Source organism: Mustela nivalis (genome assembly GCF_964662115.1).
Source record: "Mustela nivalis genome assembly, chromosome: 5".
NCBI classification, from domain to species: domain Eukaryota; kingdom Metazoa; phylum Chordata; class Mammalia; order Carnivora; family Mustelidae; genus Mustela; species Mustela nivalis.
Window position 1 is genome coordinate 156,256,889 of NC_139024.1, and position 25,170 is coordinate 156,282,058.

The 25,170-nt window shown below is 49.2% G+C and overlaps 2 long non-coding RNA genes across 9 annotated transcripts; one reads left to right on the plus strand and one right to left on the minus strand.

Annotated features, from left to right (window-relative positions):
* The first annotated feature begins 1,380 nt into the window (after positions 1 to 1,380).
* LOC309864584 lies at positions 1,381 to 5,996 on the plus strand. 2 transcript variants are annotated; one of them, XR_014311623.1, is made up of 7 exons: positions 1,381 to 1,538; positions 1,732 to 1,996; positions 2,125 to 2,227; positions 3,922 to 4,140; positions 4,264 to 4,406; positions 4,495 to 4,676; positions 5,187 to 5,996. It is a non-coding gene; the product is annotated as an uncharacterized lncRNA (long non-coding RNA). The 2 variants fall into 2 exon arrangements; XR_014311624.1 differs by lacking the exons at positions 3,922 to 4,140; positions 4,264 to 4,406.
* A 5,345-nt stretch (positions 5,997 to 11,341) lies between these two features.
* On the minus strand, positions 11,342 to 23,718 carry LOC309864997. 7 transcript variants are annotated; one of them, XR_014311896.1, is made up of 6 exons: positions 23,193 to 23,718; positions 19,890 to 20,809; positions 19,225 to 19,345; positions 18,707 to 18,976; positions 13,198 to 14,721; positions 11,342 to 11,738 (listed from the first exon to the last, which is right to left on the minus strand). It is a non-coding gene; the product is annotated as an uncharacterized lncRNA (long non-coding RNA). The 7 variants fall into 7 exon arrangements; XR_014311897.1 differs by lacking the exon at positions 11,342 to 11,738 and adding an exon at positions 12,061 to 13,002; XR_014311898.1 differs by lacking the exon at positions 11,342 to 11,738 and having other exon boundaries at positions 12,061 to 14,721; positions 19,159 to 19,345; positions 23,193 to 23,660.
* Between the last annotated feature and the right edge of the window lie 1,452 nt (positions 23,719 to 25,170).

The window sequence follows — 25,170 nt, forward strand, 5'->3', positions numbered from 1 at the left end:
GAGACCACCGCGGCGCTGGTGCCCGCGCCGACGCCAGCCCCGCACTCGGGCGCCACCGCGCGTCCGGTGCGCCGCACTGCAGCTCCACGTCGGCGACGCTCCCGGGCGGACTCGGGGTGCGCCGCCGGGCTTGCAGGGTCCCGGGTCCCCAGGGTCCGGGCGGAGCTGACCTGCGGAGAACAGGCCCCAGGAGCGGCGAGGCACCCGGGGCCCGCTGCCGGGGGTTGGCCTGAATCTTCTCAGGTTTTCCTGGAAGAAGCATGATCCGTTGAGCCCGAATATGGGACTTTTCCCTCCCTTCTCCCCCATCTGTCCCTCCAGAGAGGAAGAACGCGGGGGATCAGAACGATTCTTTTTCCCAAGAGAAACCTGGGGATAGGATTGTTGTTCCTGTGTCCTTTCGGAAAAAAAGCGCGCATCCTGGCCGGTTAGCTCAGTTGGTTAGAGCGTGGTGCTAATAACGCCAAGGTCGCGGGTTCGATCCCCGTACGGGCCAAGCAGTGGGTGTTTTTTTGCGCTACACCGGGAGCGAAGGCCGACTTCGGGCTTTACGGAGGAACCAATCTCTGAAGCCGTTTGCTCGGAGTCCTGATCCCCAGACGGACAAAGTCCAGGACCAGCCTGGGCTCCTAGCAGGGCACGATCGGCCCCAGAGACGAGGGACAACATACAGCGCTTGTCTTGCTTGGTTTTCCCGGGAAGAAATTGTTTTTTGGGAGGGGGAAATTGTATTATTTGAGAGTTACCTCTGAAAAGCAGTTGTGGAATCACCCTTTATATCACTCCTGGGGCATTCCGCATTTCCCAGTTCAGTCTAGAAGAATTAAAAAAAAAAAAAAAAAAAAAAGACTAAAAAGCGAGAAAAAAAAAATCTTGCTTTAATAGTAAGAACGGCCAAGATCTTTGTTTTATACGCTCTCACACTTTATCTGAAATAAAAGGGTTCAGTAACTCGAAACACAATTTTATTTTTTGCATAAGCAACTACATTGATGTGTTTCAAAAAGAAACTTTAAAGATAAATGGAGATGTTTCCCTTTCACCCTTATTCTTCATCAGCCCACTTCTCACCATCACATCCCAGGTAAGCTCTGTCCATAATTTCTCATTTAGCCTTCCTAGTTTTCCTTAGGCGTGGACACATAAATATTTATATTATTTTTTCTTCTTTTTCACACAAAAGATTTACGCATTGTTTTGCATTTGCACTTTTTTCTAGGTATATCTTGAGTATTTGTGATTGCACTTTGTACCTGGTACACTGTGAAAGTTAAAGCTTATTTTCAAATGACTTGGTCCTGCCCCTGGTGAAGTATAGATGTCGCAACCACAGAGGCGCAGAAACCTCCGGGTTCCTAGAGCGGACCGGAAATGACGCCCGCGGTGGGAAGCCGAGCGTCGGGTGGGGGACCCGAGCGGTCCCTGTGCTCGCCGGCTCCCTGCGGCTGTGGGCCGCAGAAGGAGCTGGCCTGGCCGCTCCCCATCAGGAGGTCCACCCGGAGCAGCCTGGCCTTGCGGACGGCAGGACGTCCCTGTCGGTGCGTGTGGTTGGGGGCGGGGGGAGCACCGAGCGGTTCAGGTGCTGGCGCGGCGGGTGCAGGAGGATAACAGCACCTGCTCAGGTAGCCGCGTCTCCTGCAGAACCACCCTCTGGAGGGCAGAAGCGACGTGACTGTGTCGAGTGCACTGATGATTCTGCGCGTCCTAAGTGTGAGATGTGTATTGTCGCAGGGCGAGCCTGTGGTCAGATGATAGCAGTCCATCGACCTCAACAGCCTGCCTCTACCCAGAAGTCATTAGAGGTGAAAGTTCTTGAGCAGCGTTGATGTGCAGAGAGGGCTCCGCCGGATCCCCGAGTCCGTCTGGCCCTTGCTTCTGCGCGGGCGCTGTTCTGGGACACTGCCTCGTTCCTGATCGTAAAGGGAAAGCTCTCCTTTCTTCACCTTGGAGAAGGATGTTAGCTCTGGGCTCATATTCCATCTCAAAGTATGTGTAGGTACATCCTTGTAAACCGAGTTTGTCCAGAGTTTGTTTGTTTATTTTATCATAAAAGGTGGTCGAAACTTGTCAGATGGTTTTTCTGCATCTATTAAGATGATCATGTGATTTTTACCCTTTGTTCAGTTCATGTGGTGTATCCCACTAATCCAGTCATCTCTGAGGTGTGTTGATGATGATGAATATCCCGGCAAACCTGGCAAGACTGTCCCAGATCTACCAGTTAACGGTGAGTCAAATTTTGTGTTCATTTAGGCTGCAGAAGCCTTTCAGTTTTTGATTTCTCAAAAAGGGAATCCACGAATTGATGCTGAATTGGTGTGTTTATGGGAATAAGGAGGTCCTCGGCTTCCTACACCATGTCTTGCTCTAGAAATAGCACTGGTCCCTTGTTCTCAGCTCCCCTGGGCCCATCCACCCACTCTTGGAGTATGGCCCCAGCGCTCGTGGTGGCTGTCACACCCACTAGCACCATAGTTCCAGTAACTGCTCCCTGAGAGTGCGGAGACCATCCTGGAAGCTTAACTAGTTCTGTGGCAAAGGAGCTCGAGCTCTTGACCATTCCAGTGTTGGAATGATTTATCGTTTTCTGAGCACTGGGGCCATCATTCTGTGATGCGTTCGTTGTTCAACAAATAGCATGGTGTCCTTGGCAGTGGGGAAACAGACCAAGTCCTCAGGCCATTCCTGACTCCTGTTTCTCTCCTACCACACGTCTCATCTCATCACTAAGTCCAGTGGCTCTACCTGCAAAGTCAGCCCAGTTTGAGACTTCCAATGCCCTCCTCAACCACAAACTGCTCCAAACCACCATCATCTCATATGGCCTCACTATTCCAGTAATTCCTGAGTTCCTTGCTTTACCTCGGGCCCCATAGTCTAATCATAACACAGCAACTGAGCGAATGCATAGAATTGTGAGTCCGATCTCCTGTTCCTTTGCTCCAGTGGTTTCTCAGAATAAACACCAGATTCTTTAATGTTACCTGATGGGTCTTACACAATCTGGCCTCCATCTCCTTTCTGACATCTAGTGCTCTCCTCTGTCGCTCCACCATGCTGGCCTTCTTGCTTGAAGCGATACATGATTGACTATGAAGTAGGGAAGTCAGTCATTGTCATACGTATCCACACAAGGTGAATAAGGTTTGGGCAGTGCACTTGGGTAAGCTTCCAACCCAAGCTTGGGCCTTGAAAGAGAGATTTATACTGGCAGATGAGAAGAGGGAAGCAAGAGGACCTAGTAGATGGGATCGAGCAAAGGCAGAGGGTTGTAGCACGCTAGGGATATCTCCATATGGTAGCCATGTTTGTTTGCAAACCAGTATTAGGCACCTGGAACAGTACAGGCACCACAGTAGGGGGTTGAGACTTACTTACTGAATGAACAAGAGATATTTGGATGGTATTAGTGGGCAGTGGGACAGAAGGTTTAGATGGCGCCCATTCAAGGAACACTTGCCTGTATAGGATTTGAGAAACAATATGGCGCATGTTTTTGGCAGAGAGGTTGAATTTTTGGAGGGAGTAGACAGAAATAAAGCTGGAAAGATAGGTCGAAGCGAGATTAAGGAAGGGCTTGGATGTCACTCAGAGGTTTACATTAGGTGTGCTCAGGGAGATGTTGGGGGGCTTCCAAGCAGGGGGAAACCAGATGAAGTGACTGTCAGTCTGGAGTCTGGAATGATGGCAATAGTGGCTGGAGCCCGGGAGAGACATGTTCCAGAACCTCAGGCTTAACACACTGTGGGCCTACAGTACTTGTTAAATAAGGAATTGAATTGCAGAGGGGATATTGGGGCTAGAATGGGAGATTTAAGAAAGTTTCAGGAATGAGGGATCATTAAGAATTGTCTTTGAAGGATGAGGAGGAAATTTGGAGGGTCTGGGGACACACTTCCCCACGTCTTCCCTTTCCATCAGTGCTTTAAGAGGAAGAACCTGAACAGAGTCATGATCCTCACCTGTCATGTCCTGGCCACCATCCTGGTGTACTCTTCCCTCGTCTCCTCCTGGGTGGAAAGAGAACTGCCTGGAGAGGCCTGCGTCCTCGTCCGTGCACCCTTCAAAGACCACAGGAGTCAGACGTGCTGGGAGCCCAAACACAAGCCCAGTGAGTCCCGGGATGAGCTGCAGCCTCGGGTACCTGCTGCCCCGGCCATTCCTTCCTGCTCCCTGGACACCTGGGCACCGGGAAAACCGGGGAGTGGACCCTTAAAAAGGATGGACTTCTCAGACTCTCTTGTCCTTCTTCCCTGATTCTAGCCTACTTTCTCCTGGGTAGAGTTTTCGCGGTCAGCGCCCTTCTTCTCTACTCTGCTTCAACTTTGTGTTGCTGACCTTCCCGCAGTTACTCCCTGAGACCCAGAAACAGTATGTTTCCTGTGCTGGTGTCTTCATTCTCACAGGCAAGGAGAGGCGGGAATGAACTCGGAAGGTCTTGGCTTTGGGTTAGGGTGGGATTTTCGCTTGATCTGCTTTTTAATCACTGTTCAGGAAAGTACAGAGGAAGAGGAAAGTCTAGGAGAAGCACATCGTCTCAAAGGAGGCAGAAGGAAAGTGGGGGGCAGTAGCAATGGCCCGATTCTGGTTCATCGATCACGACCCTGCCGTGAAACCTTGGAGGACTGGCGGAGGCTGATCGGGAGACCTGCATCTCCCCTTTCTTGGGTCCACAGGTAATTTTGTGTTCCTCTCATTATTAATGCATACATGCAAATTTTGGAAGTGTCTCAGGGACCCAAAAGTCACCTGTAAGTTTTCTTACTTCATGAATGTGTCCAGCTCTGTCCTGTTTCTAGTATCTGGTCAGTGATCATTGGATTCTGGTGAGGAAGGTGAGTTAACCTCCCAGGCAGTGGGTAAAGCTCATTTCTTTGATCTCCCTTTTTTTTTTTGTCTTAGAGTCTCAGACATGTGGAAGTTACGTCCACAGCTGATTATCTAACTTTCTCCAATTCCTCTGTGGTTTCTGGGCATTCTTGGCCCTTACGATGTTTGCCCGCGACTTCTTCCTATTGTCCAGTGACCTGTATTAGAAACTTTGTTCCTTCACGATTTCTTCCTGCAGTTCATCTTTGCAGTATAAATCCTCCAATTGGTATTGAGAAGCAATCTCTCTGCACCAACTTGAACAAGGGGTTGAATGCAGAATATGGGAAAGAATTGTTTCCCTTTTTTGACAACAGGAAACAGAAGACCACATGTAGGACTGGTTACATAATTTGGGCGGCCCGGTGCGAAATGAAGGTGTGGAGTCTCCTGGTCGAAAATTATTAGCAATTTCAAGATGCTGACAGCAGAGCTTTAAAGCAAGCGTGAGCTCCTCCGAGTGCAGGCCCCGTGTTGCTGCCCAAGTCGCACGTCCTGGAAGTGAGCTCGGACAGTGTGTTATGTGGTATGTGATAACAACCACGTGTGTGGGTGACCCACGCTGTGGTCTCTGGGCCCATTACACTCTTTAAAATGAGAGGTTGTCCTAGAATCATGAGTGTAGTTATTTTGTTAGGAGCCCTCTGTCTTCACAGTTCGCAGCGTTTGGAAGCTGTTGGCGTTAAAATCTCGACCTGGCCACATGGATGCCGTCTCATTGGAAGACACAGAGCTGGGCCTGGAACCACGCAGAAGGCCCGAGTGTGGTGCGGCAGACTCCACGCCCTAACTGGGGATTTCTCGGCCATTCACCCCAAAAACGGTGTCACTGATTTGGGAAGGCCCTGACTTCTTCCCCTTGTTCTGTTTATTTCTCTTTCTGGAGCCTCGGGCCACAGGTCTTTTTCGGGGCAGAGGAAGGGAAGGGGTAGCATTGTGTGTGTAGGGCTAGCAGAGAGACGGCCTTGCCTTTGGCTCCTGGATTACGCAGGTGCCTGTTCGCCGTTACCTCTGCTTCTCTGTGCTCGCTGGGGGCCTGCCTCACGGGGGTGTCTCCTTGTCCTAAACAAAGTCCTTTCCCCATCTGTGAAGTTTAGGTTTTAATAAAAACTCTCTTCCCTCTGGAAGTGTAACAGGTTGTTTATTCCCACGGCATCATTTCCACAACTGTTGCTGGTGGGCACAGTGTTTGTGTTTGGGGGCAGGCCTTCCTCACTCTGGTAGCTGGTCGTCTGGTGTCACCAGAAGGGCAGCGTCTGTGGGGACCTACCTCTAGCAAACCGTTGCTGTGGGAGGGGACAGAGAGGAGGCCTAGAGAGCAAAGGGACACTGCCAAGCTGGAGGCGGTCTTGTGGGACATGTTGCCTTTGCCCGGAGCGTATCCCACACAGGTGTTTGACTGATAAAGGTGTTGATGAGCTGATACAGTTTTTAGAGAAGTGAGAAATGAATTCTAGACTATTTTAAAAGCTACAGAAATTAATCAGAAGTATTTTCACTAAGGTCAGCTTATAAAGGAAAAGAATTGTTTCCTTTTAAGGGGCAAAGGACAAATATTTACTGAGTACTTACTACTTACCAGATGCCGTGCTAACACGGCAGTGTGTGTGTATGTCCTGTGCATGTGTGTCTGTCTCTGCATCTGCATGTGCGTGTGTGTCTGTGCATGTACATGTCTGCATGCGTGGGTGGGTGTGTGCATGTGTGTCCTTGTGTGCGTGTGTAATAAAGTTTTATTTTAAGTATTTCATCTTTTCTCTGTTGTTCTGCGTATATCTTCAGTGTAAAGAGCCAGAGGATTGAAATCTTGCCATTTGCAATGGTGTGGATAGAACTGGAGGGTGTTATACTCAGTGAAATAAGTCAGTCAGAGAAAGACAGTTGTCATATAATCTCACTCATACGTGGAATTTAAGAAACAAAATAGGGTCATGGAGGAAGGGAGGGGGAAATAAAATATGATGGAATCAGGGAGACAAATCAAAAGAGACTCTTAATCATAGGAAACAAACAGGGTTGCTGGAGGGGATGGCAGTGTGGGGATGGGGTAACTGTGGTGGGCATTAAGGAGGGCACGTGATGGGATTCTCTGATGAGCCCTGGATATTACAGGAGACTGATGAATCACTGACCTCTGCCTCAGAAACGAATTTAAAAAAATCCAAAGGATTGTTTTTTTTTTTTCACTATTTCTGAATTTACTTTTCTCCTCTTTTTAATTATACAAGTATTATAGATGGTTGTTGTCAAAACACATAAAACACATCAATTTCCTGTTGAAAACAAAAGCTACCTGTCGGTCTCTCCCTCTATCCAGAAAGCCTGGTGGGAACAGAGAAACTTAGTTTTTTTTTTCCCCTCAGTGCTGCATTCCCAATATCAAGATGCAGGTTTAAAAAAAAAGTTTAAGGGATAAATTGGTAGCTATTGTTAATTATATATTAGATGAAAAATTAATCTGTAAAGGATTTTACAGGGCTTATACACCATGGGAAGGCACCTTGGTGGCCGTCAGAGAATTCTGCCTACCTCAACATACAACAGCAGAGGTTGGAGTTGAGTGGAAATTGCCAGTATCACTGACGATTGGAGGAATTTAATAAAATCAAGTGCCTCATACAACAGGTTCAGATCTTCCCAGTGGCAGAGATAGGTATGGGATCATAGTTTAGATCAGCTGGCTCTCTGGTGAGGAAAAGTGACATAAGGAAATTCCTATAGGGATGGAACCTGGACATGGGTGCCATTGGCGTGACAGTCTGAACAATGTCACTTACTGACCCCTAGGAGACTGCTGTATTTTCTCATTAGCAAGTGTCAATTGGGTAAAATCTTTGCCACCTGGAGTCTCACTTAGGAAAAAAATAAGCCCTCCACTTCCACTTATCCTCTCTCTCTCCTTAATCCACGAGAAAGAAAAAAGATGACAAAACCCACCTTTGGTAGGAATGAGTCTTACCTCTCTGTGGAGACTGAATCTCTCTCAAACCAACTTATTTCTGACTGTGACGACACAGATGAACTTGGGAGGAACTCCCTTCCTTCTGCGCAGGAAGGCCAGGAAGGCCAGGAGCAAACATGAAGCTCAATGCTCAGACTGGAATTCAAGACAGCTCATGAAAACGACCCACTGAGCTGCCCTCAGGATCAGAGAACTTTCAAATGTGGAATCCCCATGTTTGATCTCAAAATATAGATGCAATTTAACTCTCAGGACAAATTCTATCTTATTTTTAATCTGATTTTGGAGTTTCTGTTAAGGGCTGCTATAAAAGAAATGTGGGAGTTTCTTCTAAGGGCCTAGGGGACTAACCTATATGGTGACCAAGTGACTTCTTAATTCACCAGGCATGTAACTGCTGTTCATGACATAAGGATTATTACCTCCATTTAACAAAGAAAGATATCAAGGCTCAGAGAGTCAATGGGAAAGTCAGGATTAGAACATTGGTTGTCAAGTTCCAAACTTCATAGTCTTTCAAATCATCTTGCCCCATACATTTTAGAGAGAACAGAATTTAGTAGTCTGGCTTTTCAATGGGGGAGAATATGGACATTCAATTATACAGTGTTGGCATGCAAAAGAATTAAACTGGACCACTTTCTAACACCATACACAGAAATAGACTCCAGATGGATGGAAGACCTAAATGTGAAACAGGAACCAATCAAAATCCTAGAGGAGAAATAGACAGCAACCCCTTTGACCTTGGCTGTAACAACTTGCTAGACATGTCTCCAAAGGCAAGGGAAACAAGGGCAAAAATGAACTACTGGGACTTCATCAAGATAAAAGGCTTCTGCACAACAAAGGAAACCATTGACAAAACTAAAAGGTAACCTATGGTATGGGAGAAGATATTTACAAATGACAGATAAAGGGCTACTATCCAAAATTTGTAAAGAACTTACCAAACCCAACATCCAAAAAACAAACTGTCCAGTTAAGAAATGGGCAGAAGACATGAACAGATATTTCTCCAAAGGAGATATCCAAGTAGCTAACAGATATGAAAAAAAAAAATGCTCAGTATCAGTCCTCACCAGGGACATAAAAATCAAAACCACAATGAGATTACCACATCACACAGTCAGAATGGCCGAAATTAACAACTCAGGAAACAGACGTTGGCAAGGATGTGGAGAAAGGGTAACCCTTTTATGCTGCTGGTGGGAATGCAAGCTGGTGCAGCTGCTCTGGAAAACATAGGGAGATTGTCAAAAAGTTAAAAACTATCCTATCACCCAGCAATTGCACAACTAGGTATTTATCCAAAGGATACAAAGGGGCACAGGTACCCCAGTGTTTATAGTAACAATTTGCACAACAGCCAAACTATGGACAGATCCCAGATGTCCGTTGACAGATGAATGGATAGAGAAGCTGTGTGTCCATATAGGCTATGGAATACTACTCAGCCATCACAAAGAATAAAATCTTGCCATTTGCAAAATGCAACTAGAGGGTATAATGCTAAGTGAATAAGTTAGAGAAAGACAAATACCATATGATTTCACTCATATGTGGAATTTAAGAAACAAAATAGATGAACATAAGGGAAGGGAGGGAAAAATAAGAATCAAGAGGGAGGCAAACCATAAGAAATGCTGAACTCTAGGGGAAAAAAACGGTTGCTGGAGGGGAAGAGGGTGGGGGAATGCCATAACGGAGTGATGGGCATTAAGGAGGACACATGATGTAACAATAAGGAGCACTGGGTGTTATATACAATTGATGAATCACTGAACTCTATCTCTGAGACGAATACAGTATATGTTAATTAAATTGAATTTAAATGAAAAAAAAAAAAAGTGTTGGGATCACCGGCAGTTCTCTGGAAATAAGGTGGAGTTGGATCTGTATCTCACATATTAAAACACAGGAAAAATTTGGATAAATCAAAGACCTAAATACAAAAAAGAAATCCTGTACATTCTAGAAGAAAGCATGGCATTCCTCTGTCAGTCTTTTTGACCTCCTAGCAGGGGAAAGGCACATCTAAGTCAGATATTGAACCAGAATGCCCCTCACTTGGGCCACAGACCCAAATCACTGCAAAGTTCTAGGGCAAATAACAAGCTGGACAATTGGGGACATACCAGAACACATTGGCTTAATTGATTCATATTTAAAGAGCCCCTCTAAATCCCTAAGAGAAAGACGTAACAAACCGATAGAAAAACGAGCACACAGAAAAGGAAATGCAGGTGGCTCATGAACTTAAAAAATGGTCAACAACACTAACCCGAGAAAGGCAAAATCAAGTGCACTGAGGGGCCGATTTCAGCTTTCAAAGCCCTCCTGTTCTGCTGGGAAGGGTTCACCCCTGCTCTCTGGGGCGAGCTGGAAGGGCAGCGCCCGCAGAGCTCTGACGACCTTTGGAAACAGAAAGAATCCCGCGGCAGGTGGTTCTCGCTTCGCAGGGGCCGCAGGGACGAGGGATTCTTCCCTGTGGCCTCAAGGGCAAAGCCCCCAGGCTTCCACCCCCTTGCAACTGCGGGGCCCGGAGTAAAGTCTTCTTAGAGGGGCTGTGGACGCGGGAGAGTTCTTAGGCAGTTCGATGGGGCCGGGGCAGAAAACAGCTGGCGCAGGTACTACCTGCTCGTCCTCCTTACTGCTTGGACGCAGAGCATGATACCATTTTCTACCGTGTTCGCGGGGGGACAGAAAAGCAGACGCGGGATCCGACCCCAGGCTCTGCTGGAGGACGGCGCTTCCCCGAAAGGGCTGCGGAGACGGGCACCTGCTCTACCGGGAGTGGGGTTCGAACCCACGCGGGCACACGCCCATTGGATCTTAAGTCCAACGCCTTAACCACTCGGCCATCCCGGTGGCTGGGCTCTTGCCCTCGGCAAGTACTTTTTTATTGGAACCAGTGTCTCCGCGCCGCGGCCGGAGGCTCGGACGAGGAAGTCGCGATAGAGAAGACCGCACGCTTTCCCTGAACTCCGCTCGCGAGGTCACCGCCCGTGTTGTAGAGAAACCGATGTTTTCTGTGTCTTTTGATACGAGAAGAAAAACGCGTGGGGGAGGGGCAGAGTGAGGAAGGTGCACCTGCTCCCTCTGTCGCCGGCAGACGTGGCCCGGATTTTGCCGGAAGAAACCAGGGCTCCTGCTCTCGTCCACCCCCCCCCCCCCTGCAGACGCCCCCGAGCGCTGGACGCTGTAGGGCCGTGCCCCAGGGGACAGAAAGTGAACACGAGCTCGCCCTGGGGAGACATTTGGAAATCCCTAGTGGACACAGAGGCAGCTGGATTTTGTGACTTTGATTTTAATGACAAGACACTTCCAGCGACACCCAGTATGTCCACAACGGAGCACAGTAAGCTCAATGCGGGCTGCAAAGACAGTAAGACCCCCATACCCCCCAACTCTGATATAGAGGGACCCCAAGAATCCAAATTCCATTCGGCACCCTCATCTAACTAACGTCATCTGTCTGCTGACTACCCTCAGTCAAGGGCACGAAAAGAGGTCCTGGGGAATTTAAGGACCTGAAAGCAGCTCCCAAATGGGACATATGGGGTCGCTGAAATTATATTCTGGCGCACAGGCTGCAATGTAATAAATTTATATAATAACACAGAACACCTCGTGTGTGACAGGGGCTCTCCAGTCGCTGAGGGAAGGCACCCCGGTATGAGGGGGTTATGTCAGGGGTATAAGGCAAGCAGAGGGTCTGAAGATAGCTCTTCCCAGAATGTCAGTTGATGTGGAAGTCCATCCTTCATGCTGAATGTTCAGACCGACTGAGTCCCCATCCAGATCTTTCTCTTTGCCTCATAAATTCCCGGGCCAGGAATGACCTGCGTATGCACTTGGTGGTCCCGCTCTGGGTTCTGTCTCTGGCCAGATCAACGTTCAACTCCTAGAAAGGAGACATCGCCTGGAAGAGTCCTGTACCTCCCCAGCCCTGAAGGAAACCCAGATCCCTCAGTGCTGGGGTGAGAACTGGGCGGGGACGGGGCTGGATGTCACTGCAGGCTTCCACACAAGACAGATCAGAGAGAGACTCCATCAGGTATGGACACACACAGAGCTTTCCAAAATGTCCCAGTCCTGCTGTTCTGCACAGGGGCTACACAGCAGAATCAGTGATTCAGTCTAATTCTTAGGTGTGAAAGTAAAAAATAAAGCTACTTGAAGTATATCTGGGAGAATATCATCATGTCCTGTGAGCAGAGAAGAAGTTTTATTTATTATTATTTATTTATTTATTTGAGGAAAACCTTTAAAAACTTCAAGAGCACAAACAACAAAGAAATATATTCTAGCATTTGCTTCCATTAAAATGAAAAATATGTAAAATAAAGGACATAATAGAAACATAAATAGATAAATGTGATCATGGGAGAATATATTTAAATTGTCCCCAGATAGATGGGGCGAGATGGAGAGAGAGAAGATATCATAGCAAGAAGCCATGACAAGCAGCGAGATCACAAGGACATGGGCCAAGGATAGGACAAGCAATTTAGGGGAGAGAGATCTAGGAAGACCAACAAATCTTGTGCAAAAATCTCCAAAATCATTTATCACCACAGAAATAATAGGTAAAAAGAGATGATACTCTACCACCATTTGATTGGCAAGAGTAAAAACTGAGTAAAACCCGCTATCGTAGGACTGGGAAGGAAAGAACACCCGTAGCCTACTGGAGGGGTTTGACATCGAGGGATGTCGTCCTGGAGAACTTACACAAGTGAAAAATGTCTCCGTGAAGCACGGAGCCATTCTGCTCCTGCTTCTGGATCTTTCCCCGCCCTCCCCACCCCTCAGATCCCGCCGTGACAGGGCACATGGAAGGATGTCAGCCACAGCCCTGGGTGCGGCCTTGTGAAATTGGAGGGAACTTTGATTTTCATTATTGGGCAGTGTACATGCATGCACATTTATGCTGTGGTGATAGTTTGCAACCTTGGAGCAACACAGATGGAACTGAAAATCGTAGCGCTGTTGCAGGAGAGCTCTGCATGCCGAGGACGCCTCCCTCCACCTGTGAATCCCTTCACCTGTGACCCCTGGCCGGGGTCGGAGTTGCCTTGTCCCGGACACAGCCAGGATGGCAGACACACATCCGTGAATAACCATTTTCTGACCCTCGCCTCGCTGCCACCACAGGACCTTGGTCCCTGACAGAAAGGAAAGAGAAGCGATGGGCCTGACAGGTTTTAGCTTGGTGCCTAGTGGCAGTTTTTAGGCTCCGGTCCCCCCTCCTTGTGATTTAAGGCACATTGCGGGGGTTGGGGGTTCTGAACAAATGCAGAACCTTAGGTTTGGACCCATCCTAACCAGGTGGGACACAGGGCTCCCAGGGAAAATGTTACCTGAACTTGGAAGAAAAAGTTTTCTTAATGGAGCAGCAGATAATTCATCCACACCGTCGCCCGCACTGTCGTGGAACGGACACCTCCACGCTGGCTCGTGTCGCTAAAGAGATTTCCGGCCAGAGTGATGTCAGCCGGCTGGCTCAGCCTTTCTCGCCGTTTATGGTAAAATGTGAGATGAGAGCTTTAAGCTAAGGGAAGAACAGTTAAATACCAATGAGCCCAAGCTGAAAGGGCTTGAAAGAGAAAGCTGTTCCTTACTCCCCGCCGCTGCAGATGAAAACCAACACCGAAATTAAGAGATGCCTTTCAGGCAAATGTTAAGTCCAGAGCCCCGCCAGCAGCCAAAGGTGTGATTGAAAAATCTTTTGTTGGCAAGGCCAGGTGAGCTAAGGTGGTCTCTCAGCAGAACAACAAACCTCTAAGGGTCTTCAGGACATGTCCTACGTGTCCCATTCACAAACCCACAAATCTGGGGGTGCGCCCCGCCAGCAGCTGTATCAGAAGCCAAGGTAGACAAGGGACTCCTGTTCCCAGGTTTGCAAACGCAGTTTTTGTTTAATACGGAGGTTGGGACACTTTTTCTTGAGGGGGCCGGATGGCAAATATTTTAGGCTTGTCTGTCGACATGACTCACATCTGCTGCTGCATCAGGAAAGCAGCCACAGAAAATATGAGAAAGTAAGTGTGGCTGTGCTCCCAGAAAACTTTATAAAAACGGGCAGCTGGCCAGATGTGGCCTGGGGTCATCGTCTGCCGACTCCAGGTCTAAAGGAATCTGCTCCAGCCATGTTCATGACATCGCAGGGGTGTCAGGAGCATGGTGACTGAACGCCGACGGGGCGGACTCAAAAAGCCAGAGGACAGCACGAAACGAGCAAAGTTTGGGACAAAGTCTCAGTAAAAGAAATGCCGTATGAACAGGACGGATGAGTGGGACGGAGCAGCCAGGAGTCCGGAGGACAGTTCCCAGCCAGCACGACTGAGTTGCAGTCAAGTGGCATCCTGTGCCCACTGGCCTCTGGAACTGCTGGGACTCGGTGTGTCCCCTGGTTTTGTTCTCTTTGAACGGGAGTGTGGATGGTGTTTAGCCTCTGCCTCCGATGCCGGTCTGTGAAGACGGGGGGACTTGGACCTTCAGTCCACAGATATTCCACTTACGAAGAATCTGGCTTGAGCTTTCCCACCTGAGGAACTTCACCTGAGCCTTCCCCTAATTTGGATGACGCCATCCTGGATGTCACAAAGGAATCCGACTGAGAGGGAGGGAGTGTATTTTTGCCTGTGGAGGAGACAGCATCATCGGAGGTCAAAAGTTAGGGGGCATAGGGGTCAAATCCAGGGTCTTATTTCTCCCATCGGTCACCCACAGAGTTGGAAGGGCAGGCTCCTGGCTGGTCCTAAGGGTCTCAGTGCCAAGCAATTTGGGCTTCTCAGTGCAGTTCTTGTTCCACAGAGGGAGTGTTCTTCTTTGGTTCTGACTGGAGTCTAGGTTCACTTTCTTGCTAAATCCTAAAGAAATTGCTGAAATAAGAACACAGATTAAAGTGTGAAATTTTAAAACAATAAGTGAGATAGAAGGATAGACTGTGAGGCTCTGTGGCTTAGTTGGTTAAAGCGCCTGTCTAGTAAACAGGAGATCCTGGGTTCAAATCCCAGCAGGGCCTTTCCCTTTGTGGTTTTATGCAAACTTGGGGTTATAGCTTATTGAAGCCAAAGATGGCCAGTCTACCTGTCTGAGGCACTTTGTAAAGGAGCTGGAGAATTAGTCCCATGAATTAGCAAAGTCTATGCTATGAACTAGACGAGCTATAGTTTCTTAATTTTAAACTTTTGTAGCTACGCTCCACATTTCCTAAGAAACGTGCAGTCTCCCTTCACATTTTGTTTTGAATATAATTCTAAGAGAAGGCAAAAAAGAGATAAAATGTGCATATTGTATAAATTGAGTGCTGTGATAACAATCTCTCCTTCTCCCATGATTCTGCATTCTCTAAGACGTCCTTGAATATTTTGAAAAATAGAGCCACGTGTTGGAATCTTGAAGGAGTAAGAACGCTTAGTGCTGAAATATACAGAAAGGAAACTCATGGTAAAACAAGAAAGTTGTAACAAGAGACGGGAGTCAAGTGAGTCCTGAAGGACTCAGATGAAAAGAAACGGCTGGAAAAAATCGTCAAACCCTAGAATAAAGTGTTAATGCTTTAGTGGATCTTTATCTTTTGATATTCTAGGGTGTGTCTTCAAGTGTTACCATAGTCTACAAACGTACCCTCTCACCCTCAGTGACCTGCACATTTCTTGTCAAGCAGAGGGTGGCCTTCTTCTCAGCTTCCCCCTCCTCCCTGTAAAAAACACTGAACTTGGATGATTGTTCCCTTTGTGATCTTCTTGGAGAAGAACTTGTTACACTACTTGTGGTCCCAGTGCAAAATGAGAACGCAGGACTTTTTGTTCATAAGTTCTGAGATTTCCAACCAGCCACCGCAGAGCATTGAATCAAGGGTCTGGCCTGGGACAAATGCCCAGGTTGGGAACCAGGAAGCCAGTCGTCTCTGGGAGTGCAATATTTTTTTGCCCAAAGACTGGATTTTAAAGGACACCTGAAAGTGGAATGGAATCCCAGGCGATGGTCCATGATACCGAGTACTTGCAGAGAGCTTGAAGAAGGTACCGATGCGGGAATGTTACACTCTACAAACAAAACCTGTGAAAATACACTTGGTTGAAGATTTTTCTTTCCAACACTATATTTCTCGCTCATGTTCTTTCCTCAAATAACTCCTCCTTCTAAGTCCCAGTAAATGTCACCTGGCCTTGGCTCTAGGGCACACACCTTGTCCCTGTTCCTGGGACTCTGTAACTTGGGTTCGATTCGACACAGCAAGTCATTGTTGTTTCATGGTTAGGTTTGACTGGGATGCTGGCGTGAAAGGTGTTTTTGTGAAAGGGAAGGAAAAGCTAACCCGCCGCCGGGGGTGTGTGTTTCCGCCCGGTTTCGAACCGGGGACCTTTCGCGTGTGAGGCGAACGTGATGACCACTACACTACGGAAACCCTCCCGCGCGCCCCTGCGCTCTGGACGCGCACTCCTTCCGCAGGCACCGGCGCGGGTTCCTGCAACCGCGGGGGGCTGTTCCCGACTCCACCGCAGCTGCGGCCGCAAACGGGCCCCAAAGGAGCAGCGCGCCCCGGCTAGGAGCTCTCCAGCTCCCAGGTGTGTTCAGGGCTGAAGCTCCGCGCGCCTTCTGCTCAAACCGCGGCCCGCACCCGAATGCTCGCAAACACCCCGGCGCTCACCAAGCTTGCATGTGACTCCTGCATCCCTCCGAGTTCCTTCCCAGCCGCTCGCCCAGCGTGGAAATGCCGACCGCGCTCTGCAGGCTTTGCCTTCAGACTCTGGAGTGGCCTCCGCTCTCCAGTCCTCCTGGGGCCCTAGTTAAGGCCCCGCTCTCTCCGCCAGACTCCCAGGCGTGGCTCTCATCTCTTCCCCGCCTAGCCGGAAATTCAAAACTGCAATTCCTTTCCCCAAATCCCACAAACAGAAACCACTTTCTTTTCTAACATAGGTATTTATTTATGTTTTAATTGTTTTGTTTTGAAGAGCTGCTTCCGATTCACAGCAAAACGGAGCACAAAGTACAGACATTTGCTGGGAGTCCTTATCATGAAAGGCAGTTGGATTTTGTTGACTGCTTTTTCTACATCTTTTGGTCTGGTCATGTACTTTTTCTCGCTTACCCTGTTGGTTTGATTTTCGGTGTTGAACCAGCCTTGCACACCTGGAATCAATTCCACTGGGCCATGGGATACTCTTTTTATACGCTGCTGGATGAGATTTGCTCTTATGTTGCTGAGGATTTTTATATCTGTGTTCGTAAGAGACGATGGTCTGTAGTCATCTTTTCCTGCAATGTCTGTTTGATATTGGCATTAGGGTAACGCTGGCCCCATAGAGTAAGTTTTGAAGCATTCCCTCTGCTTCTGCCTTTTGAAAGAGATCATAGAGAATGGGTATAATTTCTTCCTTAAATGTTTGGCAGAATTCACCGTGAACTTTTCTGCACCTGAAATTTCTGTTTTGGAATGTTATTAGTTTTTGATTCTATTATTTAAATACATATAGGCCTGTTCAGATTATTGCTTCTTGTGTGAGTTTCGGCAAATTTTGTCTTCACAATGTCAGCTGGTCCATTTCATCTAGGTTATCCATAATGTGGGCATAAAGGTTGTTCATAACAGTCATTTATTATCCTTTTAATACGCATGGGATCTGTAGTGCTGTCCCCTCTTCCAATTCTGATATCACTAATTTGTGTCCTCTCCTCTTCACTTTTTAGGGATAATTTCACAGGGTGCAGACGTCTGGATTGGTGGGGTTTTCTTTCAACACTAAACACTTCATTTCCCTTGCTTGCCTGGTTTCTGAAAAGTTTCACCTTTGATCCTCTGTAGGTAATTGTTTTCCCTCTAGCAGCTCTCAGCAATTCTTTTTTCTTTATCTTCCTTATTCTGTTGTTTGAAAATGATGCATCTGCGTGTAATTTTTTGGCATTTTTCCTGGTTGGTGCTCTGTGGGCTTCCTGGGTCTGTAATTTGGTGTCTGACATTCATCTGGGAAATTTCTTCAGTCATTGTTGTTTCAAATATTTTTTTCTGTTCTTTTCTGTTTAAATATTGTTTCTGTTCCATTATGCCTATGTAATGTCTTTTATATATCACTGTTCTTGGATATTCTGTTCTCTTTTCTTTGGTCTTTCCCACTTTGCTTCTCAGTTTCAGGCGTTTCCATTGAGATGTTCTCGCGCTCAGAGGTTCTTTGCTTGGCCATGTCCGATCTGCCAATAAGCCCATCTGAGATGCTTCTCATTTCTGTAACAGTGCTTTTGACCTCTAGCATTCTTTTTGGCCCTTTCGTAGCATTTCCCTCTCTCTGTTTCTATTGCCTCCCTGTTCTTGCCTGTTGTCTACTTTATCCATGAGCTCCTAACATAGTTATCATAGTTGTTTTAAATTCAGGGTCTCATAATTGCAACATCTCTGCTTTATCTGAGTATGGTCTGATGCTTACACTGTCTCTCCAGACTGTGTTTTCACTTTCTCTGGCTCATGTTTGATTTCTATCCTGTGTGAAGGACCCTCTTGATTGTCCTGTGGGACCCCCCCCCCCAACCAGGGGTCCTCAGACCCAGCCTACCTGCATCGTTACTGGGAGGCCCAAAGTCTGCTTCTGGTGAAGGGGTCTTATAATGTGCTGCTCTCATAGGCACAGTCTAGTTACTTGGCTGGTCTTGAGCACCAACAGCCCCCACCCCCATGCCCTTCCTCCTGAAAACTTACTGAATCCAGAAATCATAAATTAAATATTTATTACTAAACAACATAGATGGGCAGATACGTAGTGCTCAGAAACCACTAAGGGTCTCATTGTAACTCATCCATTTAATTAATGCACTCCAAAGTTATGCCAAGGGTCATTAAATTTAGAGGTAAGAATGACTGAGACTCACCCAAGCAATGCACATATCTTCGATAAAACTGAACTGGATGACTTCTTCTTTCCCATCCTGCACATTAACTGTTTAGAAGTTGTCGCTCCTGTCCTCAGAATGACAAAAAAGCTAAACAAACTGAAAATTAACAACTTTTCTTAGCTCTGTCAACGAACTGCAGTCAACAGGGTCAACCGCATTGGGAGGCATCCCAGCTCACTGTTGTGGAAACCACCCCGGAACCAGTATGAGGGAGGAACAGATCAACCAGGAGTTGCTGGAGGTTTCCTGTGGACAAGCATGAAGTCAAAAGCCGGAAGCAGCCACTCCTACGGAAGCCCCCACACTTGTGTGACTTTTACTCTTGGGAGTCCTACCAGGTTCTCCCAGTGAAGACTGGAGAACAAAATCCCTTCCCACACTCTCCCCCCACCCCTCCCAGGAGGACAATAATGACCATTTAAATATACCCTCAAAGCCGTCATTCTCCCTAACAAGGCCTGTGCGTGGGGAAGACTGTCCGCCAGAGCCCAGACCTCAGGGGTGGGTACTCCCAGCCCCTTCTGTGCCCACCCATGGGGGGAAGTGGGAGGCCTGTTGACCTCAGCTCCTTTCACCAGCACTCGTGTTTGGCTTTCAGAAAAGTGACAAGTCATGCTGAAAGACAAAAACACAAGTTTTAGAGACAGAGAACGTCCGAGAGTGAGATTCTTAGGGGAAATTTTTGGAGTCATCAGACCAGGAAATGATTAATGTACCAAGAGCTTTCAGGGAAGGGAACATTTTTCTTTCCCCTCTTAGGGTCCCTGGCTGGGTGTGGAAATGAGACTCAGAGACAGATGAACGGGAGGAAGGCACACACATTTATGTACGTTTTACAGGGCGTGGACCTTCCTGAGGAAGGCAGACTCAAAGATGAGGCTAACGTCGAGGGCTTTTATGGTGGTTTGATGAAGGAGGTGGGAAGGCCTTGCCTGGAGGGGAGCCGGGATAAGAATGCTGGCGGCCTTCTCCTCAGAAACCATCCAAGCACCAAGAGTGGAGTCAAATATTGAAAGCATTGAGAGAAACAGCTACCTGTGTGGAATCTGTTACAATGACACTATCCTTCCAAGTGCAGGAGAAAAAGACTTTCTCAGAAGAACAAGAGTAGAAGGAGTACATTGTCATAGACAGGCCTTGAAAGATTGAACAGAAGTACCTCGCAGAGGATGCCGCCGACGAAATCCTGCAGGAATGATGGAAGAACACCGCAAAAGGAATCCAGGAAGGAGATTGTGTCTAGGTACCTGGTGGGCAGCCTCCTTGGTCTCCCAAGGCCTCCAGCTCCCGGAGAGAGGGGCAAGGGCCTTGTGGGCTCAGGGAGCAGGGGCTGGGTTACAAGATAAGCTGCTGAGGCTCATCCCTAGCTGGCAAATGCCAGGCCCCCCTATCTTGTGGTCCTGGGTCACCTGGAGTGGGGGGCTGGATCTGTGTTGCTGGGGATCCCTCTTGTGCACGGGAATCCCTCAGCTTTCTCCTGTTCCCGCACACGTTCCTCTCTTGTCCTTAGGGGACGGGGGTACCGGATTTCCTTCCAGCCCACATGGGGGAGGGGCTCCTTTCCCGCGGGTCTCTCCCAGGCACCCAGGAGGTATAAGTGTTAATAAACTTGTGTTTTTCTTTTGCTGCTCTCTTGTGACAGAGTTTCCAGCCAAGGGCTTCCAAGGGTAGAGAGAAAATGATTTTCCCTCCCCTTCCTCAGTAACGGACACCCTGAGTGCCCTGGGGCTCTGCCCACAGGTCTTCGGTGAAGGCGGAAAGACCCTTGCAAAGGCAGGTGCAGGAGCTGGTGATGGAGCAGAGGAAGGCGCGCGGGGTCAGCGGGTGCGGGGTGCCGGAGGGCACTGGCCGTGGGCACCGGCCGTAGGTACGGCCTTGGCTCCAAGCCCAAGGCAGAGGCAGAAACCGCAGGAGCCGCGCGGTCCGCTCCCCAGACGCCTCTATCCCAGTCGCTCCGGGGGTCGGGAAGCCGGGCTTCTTCGCGCCTCCTAGCCCGCAGGGGTGCGGGGGCCGGGCGCAGAGCGGCTCCCCGAGGTTCCCGCCGACTTCCAGGAGGAGGCGGTCCTGCGGAGGCCAAGGCTGGAGAGGGAAGTGAAAGAGGTGTGAATCAAACTGGCAAGGGTCTGATCCTTCCCATGATAAATAATGGAGCAGAGTGGCGTCTCTGTGGAGCAGAGTGGCGCAGCGGAAGCGTGCTGGGCCCATAACCCAGAGGTCGATGGATCGAAACCATCCTCTGCTAAGTGTTTTTGATTTCCCTGCGTCTGGACGGGGAGATGGCCTCAGAAAGGAAGTGCAGGCCATTTAATAAAATCCAACACTGACACTGTATCTGATTTCTAGGAATATGTGATATTTTCCACCTCTCTCCCCAAATGATTGTATAATTCCCTTTTTGCTCATTTCAAAGGGGAGGCAAATCTTATCCCTGGAAGAGAGAAAGGGAAGGTGACAAACTCCATGTTTGTTCCAGTGGTCTTCTAAAAGGTTTCCTCATAAATTTAAATTACTCCAACGAATGTAACTGCTAGCATATGGTAAAATTTGGACATGAAGAAGGATTTTGTCCATTGGAAACTAAAAGCTCTAACGATTTGATATGCATTAGCATTCTCTAAAAATATATTTGGTGAAAAAAGTAGGACAGAGAAAGGCAAATACCATATGTGTTCATTTGAATGTGGAATCTAGCAGAAAAACAAACAAAAGAGCTCATAGATACAGAGAACCAGTTGGTGGCTGTGGAGGCAGAAGATGGCAAAAGGCAAGAACCAGGGTTCAAAGGTACAAAGTTTTCGTTACAAGAGAAATAAGTCCTGGGGAGGTAATGTACATCATGGTGACTGTCCTAAATAATACTGATTTGCAGTTTTGAAAGTTGATAAGGGAGGAGATCTGAAAAGTTCTCATCACAAGTAAAAAAAAATTGTAACTATGTTACCAGATTTATTGTGATCATTTTACAATACATATATCAAATTATTATGTTGTACACCTGAAAGTAATGTTATGTATTAATTATACCTCAATTTTAAAAATATGGCATGCTTTTATTGAACAGTTGAAAAACGTTCGCGAATTCTTCTTTCTCTTTTAAATGCATTTCTATTCTGTAACTGTCACAGAATTATGTCCCCAAATGTTGCATTTATATGCTTAAAGGCTGTGATTAATTACCCTATCATACTAGTCTAAAACAGAAAAACATAAAAATTGAGATTTTTAGTCATTTCAAGTGTTTTTAATTCTATTTTAAGTGTTTTTCTTCTGGTTTGAGTTGTCTTTGCGATCAATAAAAAGTGATTGTATATTTTTTCATAAGTATTCAGTATATGAAAAAGAAAATTGTATTGGAACTTAATAAAAGGGTTGGGATTCCCCCATTCAGGTCACGGGTCTGTGGATGCCAATTTCTAGGGGCTGGAAAGGAAAGGGTTTGGTAAAGTCAGGGGAATGATCAGGACATGGGTAAAAGTCTCAGACCAAGGTCCCACCGAGACTTGAACTCGGATCGCTGGATTCAGAGTCCAGAGTGCTGACCATTACACCATGGGGCCCACCTGTCGGGTCTCCCTCTCTGATTCATAAAGGACAGAGTTTTTCCTCCCCAAGGCCCCGCCCTCGCCGGCTGAAAGGTGCTCAGAAGCGCGCCGCGTTTTCCTGCTCTGGGGCGCTGTGGACCGGCACCTGTCGCGCACCTTCTGCACCAGAGTGTCACGCAGAGCCGCGACTCCACACGTCAGGCGCCCCCCCGCCAGCCCCGAATTCCCGCCCTCGCGGGGTGGGAAGTGGTTCTCGCCGCAGGATAGGGGAGGCCGTGACGGAGACCGACCGTCCCCGAGGTGCGGGCCCCGGGACGGGGGTTTCGTCGTGTTCCGTACCTCAGGCTCACGGCCGCCCTGAGGTGGGACACCACTGTCGCTCCTTTACTGGGGACACACCTGGGGCAGAGCCCTGGGGTCCTCACGCTGCTTCCTCAGACTCTGCTCCTTCCACCAACGACCGTCCTAACTGCGGAGGCGGCGGAGCCCGCGGACCGCCCGAGGGAGGGTCTCAGCAAAGCCCGGGGCGGGGGGTCTGTTCGCGCAAGGACTGGGGCGGGAGGAGGGTCGCGGGGGCACCTGGGTGGGGGGGGATACCCGTGTGTGGCGGGGGGCACTGGGGGCCGGGGGAGGAGGATCCCCGCGGCCCTGGCGCACCTCGGGTCGCGGGAGGGGCCCTCGGGAGCGCTCCCGCAGCAGCGCCGAGCCTCGCGTCCTCCGCCCGGACGGAAAGCGCGCGCAGGGGAGGCCCCCGAACTCCCGTCCAGGCCCGGCGCCGGCTGCCGCGCGCGTCGCCCGCACTCGCCTGGGCGCCCCCTGTCAAACCCGCGCGGCCCGCGGGAATGCGCGTGTGTGTGCGCGGAGGGGCGCGTCTCGCAGCACGCGGGGTGCCGTCCGGCCCCGGCGCGCGAGGGAGCTACCGGGGTCTCCCGCGACAGCACTCGGCGTGCGAGCGAGCGAGGGCCGCGGCCACTTCCTCCGCGCGCGGGGCTGCACGTGCCCTTCCAGGAGCCTGTGGCAGCGGGACCGCGGGGGGCGGGGGGCAATGCAGTTTCCGGCCCGCGCGGGGCGGGGCTGCTGCCCCCTGGTCTCGGGGCTCCGCGGAGCCGCGCTTCGAGGGCGGCGCGCCCCCTGGCGGACGTGGAGCGTAAAGCGCAGCCAAGAGAAGCGAAAGGAAACAGCCCGCAACACCGCAGACGCGGGCCCCCCACCCCGACAACGCGGACTCCCCCTGCAAAAGCCAGGCCTCGCTCGGGAGCCCCTTGCAGCGGGAGTTCTGCAGGGTGGCAATTACTGCACAGTTGGGTCTGTTCTGGAAAGCCAGGCTGGGAATCTTCCTCAAGCTACGACAGGTGGAGGATGGTCAAGGTCGGTCGGTTGTTTGCAGAGAGGTGGTAGGAGGTCCCCAGGAAGGAGGGTGACAGTCCTCCACAGGTGAGTCCAAACTGTCGAAGCCTGGCAGAGATAAGGAAAAGGTCCTCACAAAGGAAATACTCTTAAACGTGCGCTGAGAAATCCGCAGATTTCTCTTTCCTTCGCAAAACTAGTCAGCGATGAATACAGTAGTTTGGTCACATCTTGTAACGCCAAAGGGAAGAGCAGTTCCGACGGCCTTGACCCTGCGGGGTGCTAAAGGCAGCCCCGACTTGAGCAGCGCGGCTCTCCGTTTAGCGAACAGGGTTTCGGTGCTGCTCGTGGTCTCCTCCCGTGGGCCTCCTTCCCTCCCTCAGTTGCCTGTGATGGGAGCCAAGGTGGGGCACGAGTAAGAGCCCAGGAAGGGCCCAGTTCAGAAGCCAGTGCCTCCTTCCTGAGGAAGGAAATAGGGCATCTTCAGCCCCAAACCCTGCTTCCTGGAGAGCACTCAAAAATCAACTTACTCACAAACGTGCAATTAGTGCTTTCCAGAGGCTGGGCCCCTGGCAGACTGGGCTCCTTGCAGCCAACAGGAAATCAAAACTAGGCCCATGCAGACCTCAGGATGACTGGACAGGAATGCAGTGAAAGGAGCCTTTCTTTCCGGAGGTGAATTTTCACCCAAAACATGCAAATTACAATGGTCCACCCTCCCCCACGCCCACCCCTCCTGCCTTTAGCTACCGAGGGGTCTCATTAAGAGAAGCCATGGTTGGGGCCTTGGACTGCTGGGTTTGGATCAGGTCATAATCTCCCTGTCAGGGCACTGAGCCCCTGGTCTGGGCCCCCCAATCAGCAGGGAGTCTGCTTCCCCTTTGCTCTTCCACTCCCCACTCTCCCCCGCCCTGCCTGCCCACTCCTTCTCAAATAAATACAAAAATAAAAAATAAATTAAATTTAATTTAAAAGATGACTTTTTAAAAAAGTTATGGTTGATGTTTATCTCCAAGGAGACTGGTGCTCCAGTCTTGGGCCAAGCTCATTCTTAGTGTGGGCAGAGACTAGGGGTCATCAAAGGAAAAAGAGGCAGAGGAAATCTGGGAAGAAGCAGAGCAGAACGTCTGAGAACCCAGCAGGGACAAGAGCTCTTCTGGGTTCTGGGATGATCTAACCAGAACAGGCGAAAGGCTCTGGGCTCAGCACGTCTTTGGGAGCTCCTGTGTCAGCGGGGGCGGAGAGCGGAGCGGCGAACAGGCCCTAGCACCAAGCCCTCTCGCTGGAGAACGTGAGGCCTTGAACTTGGGGGAGGGCCTATTAAACAAGCAATTAGGACAAGTATGAAAAGGGGGTTTTGGGGTCCTGAGGAGACACAGAGGAAGCACTTAAGCCCAGATAAAGGGAGCCAAGGATGGCCTCAGAGAGAAGGGCTGAGTTAATAATGGTCTAGTTAATAAATAGTCTAAATTAATAAATGAATAAAGGTCTAAGTTAATAAAGGAGGAGTGGGGAGAGAACCGGACCTCATAACAAGAGGCCAGAGAGGAG